Source organism: Salvelinus alpinus, chromosome 6, assembly GCF_045679555.1.
Source record: "Salvelinus alpinus chromosome 6, SLU_Salpinus.1, whole genome shotgun sequence".
NCBI classification, from domain to species: domain Eukaryota; kingdom Metazoa; phylum Chordata; class Actinopteri; order Salmoniformes; family Salmonidae; genus Salvelinus; species Salvelinus alpinus.
In genome coordinates, this window is record NC_092091.1 from 39256830 (window position 1) to 39271420 (window position 14591).

Consider the following 14591-nt stretch of genomic DNA (forward strand, 5'->3'; position numbering starts at 1 on the left):
GCCCGATTAAAGGGAGGGAGCACATCCCATACTCAAGTTCCGAACGGGTGTCAGTCAGAAGCCATACAGCGCTGTGGAGCACAGCGCCAGAGCTCTGATGTCATTTATAGCATGTTCCTGTACAGCCACTGCGTTCCAATTTCGGCACATCAGTACCCAAAGCTGCCATGTTCAACATGTGTATGGGTATGAGTGTAAAAGGTTAATTGAACAGTATAACACAATAAGAATGGAGAAAGCCCCATTAAAATCACGTAGAATTCACGTGTTGCCACCCATGCATTACTCATAAAGTCTATTTAGAACTTGTATTATTCAAAAACATAAAATACCGTCAAATATGAGCTATCCTGGAAACTCATTGACTGGTTCTGATTGAATTGGTGTAATCAGTCTAGCATTTGCATGTCTAGGGTGAAACTACTCATTGTATGTCTGTGTGTGCAGGTGTTTGTGAGTGTGTGTGCGTGTACACCCTCCCGCCTGTCAGGGACACCCTGGGTTGAGACACTCCAGGTTTCCTGTGGGAACGACGACATTCCGGGTCTGGTGAATCACGCACCTCCACACTATGCAGCTCTGGTTTCGGCAAGGCAGATTTCGGTAAGTCAAACAGAACAGAAGCTTATTTTTCCTACCTCTCTCACTGTTTCTCAGAGTCACTAAGAAGACACTTAAAAATGACATAGTAATGCCGCATGTCCCTTTTTAGTCGTTTTTCATTCAGCTGGCGTCACCAGTGCGTTACCATGGAAAAGTCCAACAACAGGCAATGTGTAAACAGAACCATGTGTTTCCACCTCTCTCTCTCTCTCTCTCTCTCTCTCTCTCTCTCTCTCTCTCTCTCTCTCTCTCTCTCTCTCTCTCTCTCTCTCTCTCTCTCTCTCTCTCTCTCTCTCTCTCTCTCTCTCTCTCTCTCTCTCTCTCTCTCTCTCTCTCTCTCTCTCTCTCTCTCTCTCTCTCTCTCTCTCTCTCTCTCTCTCTCTCTCTCTCTCTCTCTCTCTCTCTCTCTCTCTCTCTCTCTCTCTCTCTCTCTCTCTCTCTCTCTCTCTCTCTCTCCACATCCCTCCCTATTTCTCTCCCCCTCCCTCTCCCATCTCTCTCTCCACATCCCTCCCTATTTCTCTCCCCCTCCCTCTCCCATCTCTCTCCATCCAGGAGGAACAGGGAAATTGCCTCTAATAGTGTGTGGATGTATTTGGGGTGGCATAAGGGGCGTGCAGTGTGTCTGCACTAACAACGTCTGAAGCCCTGTGGTCGGGCGTCGGCTCACCAGCCGTATCCAGTGTCTTACACACACACAGACACACACAGCCCTGAATGGAGCGTTTATGTGATTATGGGATGGATCTATGACTGGCCTCTTTTGTGTGGCTGGCTTTTTTTGCTAAAACGGTGAATAAAATCATTCAGAGCCTATCAAACCTAATCTGCCTTCAGTTTTAATCTGATTTAGAATAAAAATATGGAGAACAGGTCTGAGAAATGAAACATAAGTAAGTTTGAAGATGTATTTATATTGGTTCTTGTAAATATACAGGAACACACAAAGGGGTCACAGGAAAAGGAAAATGCACGCTAGCATGGACACACACACACACACACACACACACACACACACACACACACACACACACACACACACACACACATATTGATATGATCTGAGAGCAGCAGAGGAGGATGGTGGTGTTTGCTATCTTTACCCTACCCTGGCCTATATATTTACCCCTCACTCTGTCATGGGCAGTGTCTCTCTCTCTCTCAGTTGGCCTGGGGGTGTAGGGTTTACAGGGTACAGCACACATTATCTTCCAGCTGTTTGGATGTCTCTGCCCATTTCTCCTCTCTGCCACTCCTCTTCCCACCACCCCCCATCCTCTGGCTGTAGGGAGAGCCACATCCTGTGCGTAGAACATTCTGGCCCGACCTGAGTGGTTTGGCCCTCTCTCTACCACGGGCTTCAGGCTCGGCCCTGCTTCACTGCCTCCACAGAATGTCTCTCTCTTCTGGATCTGTCTCTCTGCATCTGCTTCACTTAATGTCTCACTCTCCTGTCTGACTCGCTCTGTTCCTGTGTGTCTCTCTGCATCTCTCCTCTTGTCTCACTCTCCTGTCTCACTCTGTTTCTTTGTGTGTCTTTAATTCTCACTCTGTTTCTCGCCTTGTCTCACTACGTCTCTGTCAGACTGTGACAAGCTCCAGGACTCACTTCCCTATCATAGTGCCCTTATTTGGCTAGCACCCAGTCTCCCGTGGGTTCTCTCTAAGATCTGCTTGCTGGTGCGCTCTTCTCACTGACTCTAGCAGGCGATCTGCTGCTAATGCTGCTGCTGTTGTTGTGGGCTAGAGGGGTGAAACTAGCCTGGTCTCAGATATGTTTGTGCTGTCTTGCCAACACCTATGGTCACAGCACAAACAGATCTGGGACCAGGCTAGTACGGAACTGTAGCTAGATGACTGTATCCTAGCCTCCCTCTTGCCCCCACCCCTCCCTCAAACTCCCCCCCACCACCAGTAAAGAGAAAACAACGTGTTGTTTCCAGAATAGTTACAACACCTCACTCTTTTTTCTCATTTTTTTGTTTGTTTTTGTTTTCAACACATAATGGCCTGTTAAATTGGGCCTTTTGATGTTTACTCACGTGTTGGAGTGGGTCTGGCAGAACCTGGCTGTGTGTGTCTGTGTGGCAGTAATGTGTGTGTGTAGCATTGAGTTCAGGCGTCGTGGAGGTGACAGCCCAGCCCTCTCTGTCTGTGTCATTTTTCACATGTATTTTTCTTGTCTTTTTTTTCCCTGAGCAGCTGCCTCTCTGTGCAGTAATGGTTACAGATGAGGCTAATTAGCCAATCACAGCGCACATCAGACACAATCACAGATGATTGATGAGGGCAGCTGGCCATTCATCACATGTTTTTGGCTGGGGGGTGACAGTGGGGGCAGGGCCAGTAGAGTAGACAGGGTAAGGTACAGTAACCCCTGTTCCGTTCCAGCGGGAGTCATGCAGACCCCAGACAATACTAGACCCTCAGTGGAGACCCATGGTGGGGAAGAGGAGAATTGCAGTTCAGGGTTATTTCCACACCGATTTCAACAAACCATTTCTGTATGGACCTCGCTTTGTACACGGGGGCATTGTAATGCTGAAACAGGAAAGGGCCTTCCCCAAACTGTTGCAACAAAGTTGGCATGCTGTAGCGTTAAGATTTCCCTTCACTGGAACTAAAGGCCCAGACCATTATTCCTCCTCCACCAAACTTTACAGTTGGCATTATAAATTGGGGCAGGTAGCGTTCTCCTGGCATCCGCCAAACCCAGATTCGTCCATAATGAATTGTGTTTCATCACTCCAGAAAATCTGTTTCCACTGCTCCAGAGTCCAATGGCGGTGAGCTTTACAGCATTGCGCAAGGTGATCTTAGGCTTGTGTGCTGCTGCTCGGCCATGGAAACCCATTTCATGAAGCTCTCAACGAGCAGTTCTTGTGCTGATGTTGCTTCCAGAGGCAATTTGGAACTCGGTAGTGAGTGTTGCAATCGAGGACAGCCGTTGTTTCTCCTAGACGTTTCCACTTCAAATAATGCCATTTACAGTTGACTGGGGCAGCTCTAGCAGGGCAGAAATTTGACGAACTGACTTGTTGGAAAGGTGGCATCCTATGACGGTGCCACGTTGAAAGTCACTGCACTCTTCAGTCAGGTCATTCTACTGCCAATGTTCGTCTATGGAGATTGCATGGCTGTGTGCTCGATTTCATACACGTGTCAGCAACGGGTGTGGCTGAAATAGCCGAATCCACTAATTTGAAGGGGTGTCTACATACTTTGTATATATAGTGTAGCATGTGTTTAGTCAGGGGGTACATGAGTGCCTGTGTTTAAAGCAGTCATTGACTTTACTGCAGTGATTCGGGGTGCTCAATAAATACCTTCACTTTGACTGTAACACTTTTATAAACACAGCTGGACTGGTAAAGAGGAGATAGGGGCATATAGGGCAAAGGCTAATCATGCCAGTGTTCATGACATAATTCCATCTCTAAGGAGAGTGCGTGTGTGTGATTACCTAAGATTACCTACAGATGGGGTCAGTTTGAGGAGGAGGGTGTTTCAGGAGCATTCGCTTACTGCTCATGCTATCCTGACATCCCACGCAAGCAGGGTAAATAAATGCCAGCAGCTGTGTGTGAGTGTGTGTCTGTGCGTATGTGCATGAGGTGTGTGTGTTAGGGGTGTTAATTGCAGGTGAAACTGAACCCGTGCACTGAGCAGCAGCTTATTGAAGCAGCTTCTGCCTCCTGAGGGTAATACAAACACACGCTGAACCCCCCACCCAAACGCCTACCCTCAACCAGCCCCTAACTGACCAGAAGCAGGAGGTACTATGGGCTTACCCACAGAGCCAACCAATACCATCCATCACACACATGCGCACGAGCACGCGCACACGCACACCACCTCCTTATGTAAAAGTTAAAATCAATGCATAAAAACGCATAATCAGATGAGACATGTTTCAGCAGCTCAGTCGTTAAATTTCTAATGGATGAGTTAACACAATGAATCTCCTTTGTTTTATTCTTTGATTTATCTGTTATTTATCCCTTTGATTAGTTTGGAGAAGTTTAATTATGCTACTGCAGTTCCAGAGCCAAGACCTGGGGTTCTAGTGTTTCAGAGCCTGTGGTGGGGTTCTAGTGTTTCAGAGCCTGAGGTGGGGTTCTAGTGTTTCAGAGCCTGAGGTGGGGTTCTAGTGTTTCAGAGCCTGAGGTGGGGTTCTAGTGTTTCGGAGCCGGAGGTGGGGTTCTAGTGTTTCAGAGCCCGAGGTGGGGTTCTAGTGTTTCAGAGCCTGAGGTGGGGTTCTAGTTTTTCGGAGCCTGAGGTGGGGTTCTAGTGTTTCAGAGCCTGCGGTGGGGTTCTAGTGTTTCGGAGCCTGAGGTGGGGTTCTAGTGTTTCAGAGCCTGAGGTGGGGTTCTAGTGTTTCGGAGCCTGAGGTGGGGTTCTAGTGTTTCAGAGCCTGAGGTGGCTCAGAGCTGGAGGGATTGAGACATCAAGATAAACAAACAATGTGTTTTTCAGTATTGTTCTGTTTTTTGTCAACTTTATCTTGTGCTGTATAACTAGGTTTGTGTTTCTGGAATTCTCTTTACATCAAATCAAATCAGGGGGAAGAGCCGTCGTTGTGTCCTGTTTGGTGTGTTTGGACCATGATAGGTCCGGACAGCGAGGAACTTGGAGTTCTCGACAAACTACACTACAGCCCCGTCAATTTGAATAGGGGCGTGGTCAGCCCTCCATTTCCTGTAGACCACGATCAGCTTATTTGTCTTGCTGACGTTGAGGAAGTGGTTGTTGTCCTGGTACCACAATGCCAGGTCTCTGACCTCCTCCCTAGAGGCTGTCTCATTGTCGTAGGTGATCAGGCCTTCCACTGTCGTGTTGTCTGCAAACTTAATGATGGTGTTGAAGTCATGCGTGGCCACGCAGTCATGAGTGAACAGGGAGTACAGGAGGGGACTAAGCACACACCCCTGAGTAGGCCCCCATGTTGAGGGGGCCCCCATGTGTTGTTGCCTACCCTCATCACCTAGGGGCAGCCCATCAGAAAATACAGTATCGAGTTGCAGGGGGAGTTGTAGAGTTCTTCAGGTCCAATTGATAGGATAGACTCGGACAGAGCTCGTCCAGTTTGTTCTCCAGTGATTGTACGTTTGCCAATAGAATGGAGGATAGAGGCGGTTTATCAACTCGCTGACGTAGTCGCGTCACGTATCCCGCACGCTGACCTCTATAACGTCGCCTCTATAACACTCTTTGAGTGTCGGGGATTTGGGCCTGGTCTGGGATGAGCAGTATGTCTTTCGCCGCCAAATCATTGAAGCTGTTCTGAGGTCCGTGTATGTCAGCTTTGCATGAGCAACCACTTGGGGTGTTGTGTTGGAGGGATGAGCCGTCACAGGACCACACATGTGGGACACGGAAACTTCACATTCAGACTAGAACCCCCAGCTCCCACTCTTTAACCCCATACCCTTACAACAACACTATCAGAGAGTGTTGGGTCTGAGTTGGCATCTGTACGCATTATATTATTCAATAGTATAACATGTATATTTTGTCACATACGCCGAATACAACAAGTGTAGACCTTACCGTGAAATGCTGACTTACAAGCCCTTATCCAACAGTGCAGTTCAAGAAGAGTTAAGAAAATATTTACCAAATTAACTAAAGTAAAAAATAAATAAAAAGTAACACAATAACATAACAATAACGAGGCTATATACAGGGGGTACCGGTACCGATTCAGTGTGCGGGGGTACAGGTTAGAGGTAATTTGTACATGTAGATAGGGGTGAAGTGACAATGCATAGATAATAAACAGCGAGTAGTGGCAGTGTACAAAACAAATGGAGAGGGAGGGGGCGGGGGTCAATGTAATAGTCCGGGTGGCCATTTGATTAAATGTACATCAATCTTATGGCTTGGGGGTAGAAGCTGTTAAGGAGCCTTTTGGTCCTAGACGTTGCGCTCCGGTACCGCTTGCCGTACGGTAGTTGAGAAAACCGTTTATGACTTGGGTGACTGGAGTCTCTGACAATTTTATGGGCTTTCCTCTGACACCGCCTATTATATAGGTCCTGGATTGCAGGCCCCAGTGATGTACTTGGCCATACGCACTACCCTCTGTAGTGCCTTACGGTCAGATGCCGAGCAGTTGCCATACCAATACCAGGCGGTGATGCAACCAATCAGGATGCTCTCGATGGTGTAGCTGTATAACTTTTTGAGGATCTGGGGTCCCATGCCAAATCTTTTCAGTCTCCTGAGGGGGAAAAGGTTTTGTTGTGCCCTCTTCACCACTGTCTTGGTGTGTTTGGACCATGATAGTTTGTTGGTGATGTGGACACCAAGGAACTTGAAACTCTCGACCACTCCACTACAGCCTCTTTAATGGGGGTCTGTTCGGCCCTCCTTTTCCCATAGTCCATGGTCAGCTTCCTTGTCTTGCTCACATTGAGGGAGAGGTTGTTGTCCTGACCTCCTCCCTATAGGCTGTCTCATCATTGTCGGTGATCAGGCCTATCACTGTTGTGTTGTCAGCAAACTTAATGACGGTGTTAGAGTCGCGTTTGGCCACGCAGTCGTGGGTGAACAGGGGGTACAGGAGGGGACTAAGTACACACCCCTGAGGGGCCACAGTGTTGAGGATCATTGTGGCCGTAGTGTTGTTTCTCACCCTTACCACCTGGGGGTGGCCCATCAGGAAGTCCAGGATGCAGTTGCGGAGGGAGGTGTTTAGTCCCAGGGTCCTTAGCTTAGTTATGAGCTTAATGGGCACTATGGTGTTGAACACTGAGCTGTAGTTAATGAACAGCATTCTCACATAGATATTCCTTTTGTCTAGGTGGGAAAGGGCAGTGTGGAGTACGATTGTGATTGCGTCATCTGTGGATCTGTTGGGGTGGTATGCGAAATGGAGTGGGTCTAGGGTATCCTTGAAGGATGCTGTTGATGTGGCCATGACCAGCCTTTCAAACCACTTCATGGCTACCGACGTGAGTGCTACGGGGCGGTAATCATTTAGGCAGGTTACCTTCGCTTCCTTGGGCAAAAGGAATATGGTGGTCTGCTTGAAACATGTAGGTATTACAGACTCAGTCAGGGAGAGGTCTGCGCATGCTTTGAGTACACATTCTGTTAATCTATCTGGGCCATTGACTTTGTGAATGTTGACCTGTTTGAAGGTCTTGCTCCCATCGGCTACTGAGAGCGTTATCACACAGTCATCCAGAAAAGCTGGTGCTCTCGTTCATGCTTCAGTGTTGCTTGCCTCGAAGCAAGCATAAAAGGCATTTAGCTTGTCTGGTAGGCTCGCATCGCTACGTAGCTCGTGTCTGGGTTTCCCGTTTGTAGTCCGTAATAGTTTTCAAGCACTGCCACATCCGACGAGCATCAGAGCCAGTGTAGTAGGACTCAATCTTAATCCTGTATTGATGCTTTGCTTGTTTGATGGTTCGTCTGAGGGCATAGCGGGATTTCTTATAGGCATCCGGATTAGTGTCCAGCTCTTTGAAAGTGGCAGCTCTAGCCTTTATTTCGATGCAGATGTTGCCTGTAATCCATGGCTTCTGGTTGGGGTATGTACGTACGTTCACTGTGGGGAAGACAACGTCGATGTACTTATTGGTGAAGCCGATGACTGGGGTGGTATAGTCCTCAGTGCCATTGGATGAATACCGGAACATATTCCAGTCTGTGCTAGCAAAACAGTCCTGTAGCCTAGCATCCGCGTCATCTGACCACTTCCGTATTGAGCGAGTCATTGGTACTTTAGTTTAGTTTTTGCTTGTACGCAGGAATCAGGAGGATAGAATTTTGGTCAGATTTGCCCAATAGAGGGTGGGGGAGAGCTTTGTATGCATCTCTGTGTGTGGAGTAAAGGTGGTCTAGAGTTGTTTCTCCTCTGGTTGCACATGTGACATGCTTGTAAAAATTTGGTAAAACTGATTTAAGATTGCCTGCATTAAAGTCCCCGGGCACCAGGAGCGCCACTTCTGGGTGAGCATTTTCTTGTTTGCTTATGGCCTTATAGAGTTGGTTGAGTGACTTCTTAGTGCCAGCATCGGTCTGTGGTGGTAAATAGACAGCTACGAAAAATTTAGGTGAGAATTCCCTTGGTAGATAGTGTGGTCTACAGCTTATCATAAGGTACTCTACCTCAGGCGAGCAATACTTCGAGACTTCTTTAATACTAGACATCGCGCTCCATCTGTTATTGACATAAAGACACACACCCCCACCCCTACGTCTTACCAGACGTAGCTTCTCTGTTCTGCCAGTGCATTGAAAATCGTCAGCCATCCTCTTCGGCGAAATGTATGGTGTTTATTGGGAGTCAATTAAAACTAGTTTACTATTTGAACCATTTAGCCACACAAAAATAGATACTGAGCCTGGTCCAAAGAAGCATTATGAAGAGATTTATTGAAGAAACACAGCACATAAATCTGATAAAGACCTGTCAGAAGAAGAGAGAGGGAGGGAGAGAATTGGAGGAGAGCAGGACAGCACAGAGAGATGAGTGAGAGGGAGTGAGGAAAGGTGAGAGGGAAGGAGAGAGTACAAGGAGAGCAGGACAGGACAGAGAGATGAGTGAGAGGGAGTGAGGAAAGGTGAGAGGGAGGGAGAGAGTAGGAGGGGAGCAGGACAGGAGGGAGAGATGAGTGAGAGGGAGTGAGGAAAGGTGAGAGGGAGGGAGAGAGTAGGAGGAGAGCAGGACAGGACAGAGAGATGAGTGAGAGGGAGTGAGGAAAGGAGAGAGGGATGGAGAGATGAGTGGGAGATATGATATGTGTGAGTTAGGGGGTGAAGGGGTGTCAGGTGAAATATGATTCTCAGGGAGGGTTGCACTCTTGTCCCCCCCTCTGGGACTCTTTGACTTGGCCCGGCCTAGATTGACTCTCTGATTATAAAAATGTAGTTAAGTGTGAGACTGTACAAACAGCTTTGAATGGGGGGGTCACAGGGGTTCAGATGAGCAAACCCGGCAACACAGTGGAGATGATGTGATGGTTGATGAATGAGGCATTCTAGTTCGGAACTGTGTGTCATTTAAGACCGAGAAAGAAAGACATAAAAGACAGAAACAAGGAGGAAGAGGATAAAGAGAGAGTGCAGACGATACTTTTCTCTGTCTCTCTCTCTCTCTCTCTCTCTCTCTCTCTCTCTCTCTCTCTCTCTCTCTCTCTCTCTCTCTCTCTCTCTCTCTCTCTCTCTCTCTCTCTCTCTCTCTCTCTCTCTCTCTCTCTCTCTCTCTCTCTCTCTCTCTCTCTCTCTCTCTCTCTCTCTCTCTCTCTCTCTCTCTCTCTCTCTCTCTCTCTCTCTCTCTCTCTCTCTCTCTCTCTCTCTCTCTCTCTCTCTCTCTCTCTCTCTCTCTCTCTCTCTCTCTCTCTCTCTGTCTGTCTGTCTGTCTGTCTGTCTGTCTGTCTGTCTGTCTGTCTGTCTGTCTGTCTGTCTGTCTGTCTGTCTGTCTGTCTGTGTCTGGCTCTCTGTCACTGTCTGTGTCTGTGGCTCTGTGTCTGTGTCTGTGTTTCTGGCTCTCTGCCTGTGTCTGTGTCTGTGTCTCTGGCTCTCTGTCTGTGTCTATGTCTCTCTGTCTGTGTCTGTGTCTGTGGCGCTCTGTCTGTGTCTGTATCTCTGGCTCCCTGTCTGTGTCTGTATCTCTGGCTCTCTGTCTGTCTCTGGCTCTCTGTCTGTGTCTGTGTCTCTGGCTCTCTGTCTGTGTCTGTGTCTCTGGCTCTCTGTCTGTGTCTCTGGATCTCTGTCTGTGTCTCTGTCTGGCTCTCTGGCTCTCTGGCTCTCTGGCTCTATGTCTGTGTCTGTGTCTGTGTCTGTGTCTCTGGCTCTGTCTGTGTCTGTGTCTCTGGCTCTCTGTCTGTGTATGTGTCTGTGTCTCTGGCTCTCTGTCTGTGTCTCTGGCTCTCTGGCTCTCTGTCTGTGTCTGTGTCTCTGGCTCTCTGTCTGTGTCTCTAGCTCTCTGTCTGTGTCGGTGTCTCTGGCGCTCTGTCTGTGTCTCTGGCTCTATGTCTGTGTCTGTGTCTGTGTCTCTGGCTCTCTGTCTGTGTCTCTGGCTCTCTGTCTGTGTCTCTGGCTCTCTGTCTGTGTCTCTGTCTGTGTCTCTGTCTGTGTCTCTGTCTCTCTCTGTGTCTGTGTCTCTGCCTGTGTCTCTGTCTGTGTCTCTGTCTGTGTCTCTGTCTCTGTGTCTGTCTCTGTGTCAGTATCTGTGTCTGTCTGTGTCTGTCTGTGTCTGTGTCTCTGTCTCTGTCTGTGTCTATGTCTGTATCTGTGTCTCTGTCTCTCTCGATGTCTGTGTCTGTGTCTCTGTCTGTGTCTCTGTCTCTCTCTCTCTGTCTGTGTCTCTGTTTCTCTCTCTGTCTGTGTCTCTGTCTGTGTCTCTGTCTCTCTCTGTCTCTCTCTCTGTCTCTGTCTCTGTCTGTCTGTGTCTCTCTCTCTGTCTGTGTCTCTGTCTCTCTCTCTGTCTGTGTCTCTGTCTCTCTCTCTGTCTGTGTCTCTGTCTCTCTCTGTGTCTGTGTCTCTGTCTCTCTCTCTGTCTGTGTCTCTGCCTGTGTCTCTGTCTGTGTCTCTGCCTGTGTCTCTGTCTGTGTCTCTGTCTGTGTCTCTGTCTCTGTGTCTGTCTCTGTCTCTGTGTCGGTATCTGTGTCTGTCTGTGTCTGTGTCTGTGTCTGTCTGTGTCTGTGTCTCTGTCTCTGTCTCTGTCTGTGTCTATGTCTGTATCTGTGTCTCTGTCTATGTCTGTATCTGTGTCTATGTCTCTCTCGCTGTCTGTGTCTCTGTCTGTGTCTCTGTCTGTGTCTCTGTCTCTCTCTCTCTGTCTGTGTCTCTGTCTCTCTCTCTGTCTGTGTCTCTGTCTCTGTCTCTCTCTCTGTCTGTGTCTCTGTCTGTGTCTCTCTCTCTGTCTGTGTCTCTGTCTCTCTCTCTGTCTGTGTCTCTGTCTCTCTCTCTGTCTGTGTCTCTGTCTCTCTCTCTGTCTGTGTCTCTGTCTCTCTCTCTGTCTCTCTCTCTGTCTGTGTCTCTGTCTGTGTCTCTCTCTCTGTCTGTGTCTCTGTCTGTGTCTCTGTCTGTGTCTCTGTCTCTCTCTCTCTGTCTGTGTCTCTGTCTCTCTCTCTGTCTGTGTCTCTGTCTGTGTCTCTCTCTCTGTCTGTGTCTCTGTCTCTCTCTCTGTCTGTGTCTCTGTCTGTCTCTCTCTGTCTCTGTCTCTGTCTGTCTCTCTCTCTGTCTCTGTCTCTCTCTCTTTCTCTTGTCTGATTGATTAGTACCAGTGATGGTGTGATGGGCAGACGAGTGTACGGTTTCTCTCCCCATGGTAACCCCATGGTCATTGGGTTACTGGGCTGGCTGTGTGTCTGCCTCAACAAGATCTCACGGTTTTATGAATTTGACTTCAGATTCTGACGTTTATCCACGTTTCACCAAACGTCAAATATAAAAGTTACTCTAAAGGTCAAACTTTGAAGTGTTTTTGATACCCTCGGTTGTTCCTTCTACTTCGCATCGTTCAGTTTCTCCAAATGTCAAATTTCGAAGTTGCCCCAAACGTCAATTTACAAAGTTAAGGTGTTGGATAGGGTTAAAACATTAAGTTTAGACATTCATTCCCGAATGGTTAAGTTAAGACTTAATGTTTGGGAGAGGGTTTAAACAAGAAAATGTAAAACGACTGTCTACCACTGAACACGTAACCTTCGTCTGTTCTGTCTGCCAGAGTGGCTGCAGCTTTACAGTCAGAAACGTGACTTTGGATGTGTCCTTAGTTCTGGAGAATTAGACTCTCACACACACACACTGACTCTCCATAAATGTACAGTATGAGATAAGGACATATATTCATATAGGGAGATTAACTCCCCTTCTCTCGCTCTCCCTCTCTCTCTCCCTCTCTCTCGCTCTCTGCATTTCTCTCTCTCCATCTCTCTTTCTCTTTGCATATCTCTGTCTCTCTGTCTGTGTCAGTAGTTTGGCAGTTAAGTGCTGTGTGATTGGCTGTGGGACTGGGAGCTCTCGTGTAATTGGCTGGAAATCTGATAACGTCTGATTGGGTGTCAGAGGTTAATGGCTGCTGACTGGGGGAGACAAGGAAGTAGCAGGCAGTTTCACTGAAGTATGGCCTGTTGTAGCGTGCGTGTGTGGGGGTACGTACGTGCACGTGCGTGGGGTTGTTGTAGTTCTATGCATATTTTACTGGTATTTTATGGTTTCTCTGTTTGTCTTTCCTCTGGAAAGTATGTGTTTCATCCTCCTCAATGTCAGTTATTGTCCCCGTGGTCAGTCTCTCTATGCGGTAGTGTCTGGCTTGTCATTCTGAATATAATATAATATATAATTCGCAATGTCCATGTGAAATGCTGCTGGTCATGTATTTCACCTTCTGTTCTAATGGGAACCAATGGGAATGTGCTGTGAAAAGAGTCTCTCTCTCTCTCCTGTCCTGGTGGATATGATATGATATGGAGGGGATTCAGATAGGCTAACAAACACACATGACATCCCACTGAACTTTGAACTGGAATACTAGTACATAGGATGGTTGTGTGTGGTTGAGAGAGCGAGTGTGTATGTGTACACGCTCCTGCATGAGTTTGTGTGTGTGTGTGTGTGTGTGTGTGTGTGTGTGTGTCCTCACGCTGGCAGCTGGCTGTCTCTCAGACTGACAGGTCTAAGCTCTTCCCTGCTGTGTTGAGGATGAAAGCAGATGCTGCCGTTTTTTCTGCCGCTCTCACTGTTTCTCTCCCTCTTCTCTTCTCTTCTCTTCTCTTCTCTTCTCTTCTCTACACGGTGTAACTTGAATCCTCAGCTTTCAGAGTGACCTAGCAGGGAATTCTTCCCCCACAGTCATACACTGAGCACCATTCCCAACAGACAGACAGACAGACAGACAGACAGACAGACAGACAGACAGACAGACAGACAGACAGACAGACAGACAGACACACACACAGACAGACAGACAGACAGACACACAGACAGACAACACACACACACACACACACACACACAGACAGACACACACACACACACACACACACACACACACACACACACACACACACACACACACACACACACACACACACACACACACACACACACACACACACACACACACACACACACACACACACACACACACACACACACACACACACACACACACACACACACACACACACACACACACACACACACACACACACACACACACACACACACACACACACACACACACACACACACACACACACACACACACACACACACACACACACACACACACACACACACACACACACACACACACACACACACACACACACACACACACACACACACACACACACACACACACACATACATACATACATACATACATACATACATACATACATACATACATACATACAGACAGACAGACAGACAGACAGACAGACAGACAGACAGACAGACAGACAGACAGACAGACAGACAGACAGACAGACAGACAGACAGACAGACAGACAGACAGACAGACAGACAGACAGACAGACAGACAGACAGACAGACAGACAGACAGACAGACAGACAGACAGACAGACAGACAGACAGACACCAGAAACTGCAGTTACCTCACAGAGAATGAACTAACTTTTGCTTTGCCTTGTTTATTATTAAGCTATGTATTATGATGGGTAAGTATTGACACCCTGTTCAGTTTGGGCAGTATGGGTAGGTTGGGCAGTATGGGCAGTTTGGGCAGTATGGGCAGGTTGTAGGTCTGTGGGTTGGGTTTGGGTTTGGGAGGAAGGGCATTATAGTGCAGTTGTCTGTGTTTTGTGGTTCAGCTGAGCTATACTGTTGTTTTGTTTGCAGGGTGAACAGATTCCACACAGAGCGAATCCTAGGGTTACCTCCCACCTAGACAGAGAGGAGTGGGAGATGGGAGTGGGGGAATGGGGGGGGGGGCGGTGAAGGGAGGTGTGTGAACTGTGGTCCCATGGAGACTCTGATAGATGGATGGATGGTTGGGATAGTAT

At 47.9% G+C, this 14591-nt stretch overlaps 1 pseudogene; it reads left to right on the forward strand.

Moving 5' to 3' along the window:
* LOC139579687 (GDP-mannose 4,6 dehydratase-like) overlaps positions 1–14591 on the forward strand; it is a 193880-nt pseudogene that overhangs the window by 57904 nt on the left and 121385 nt on the right.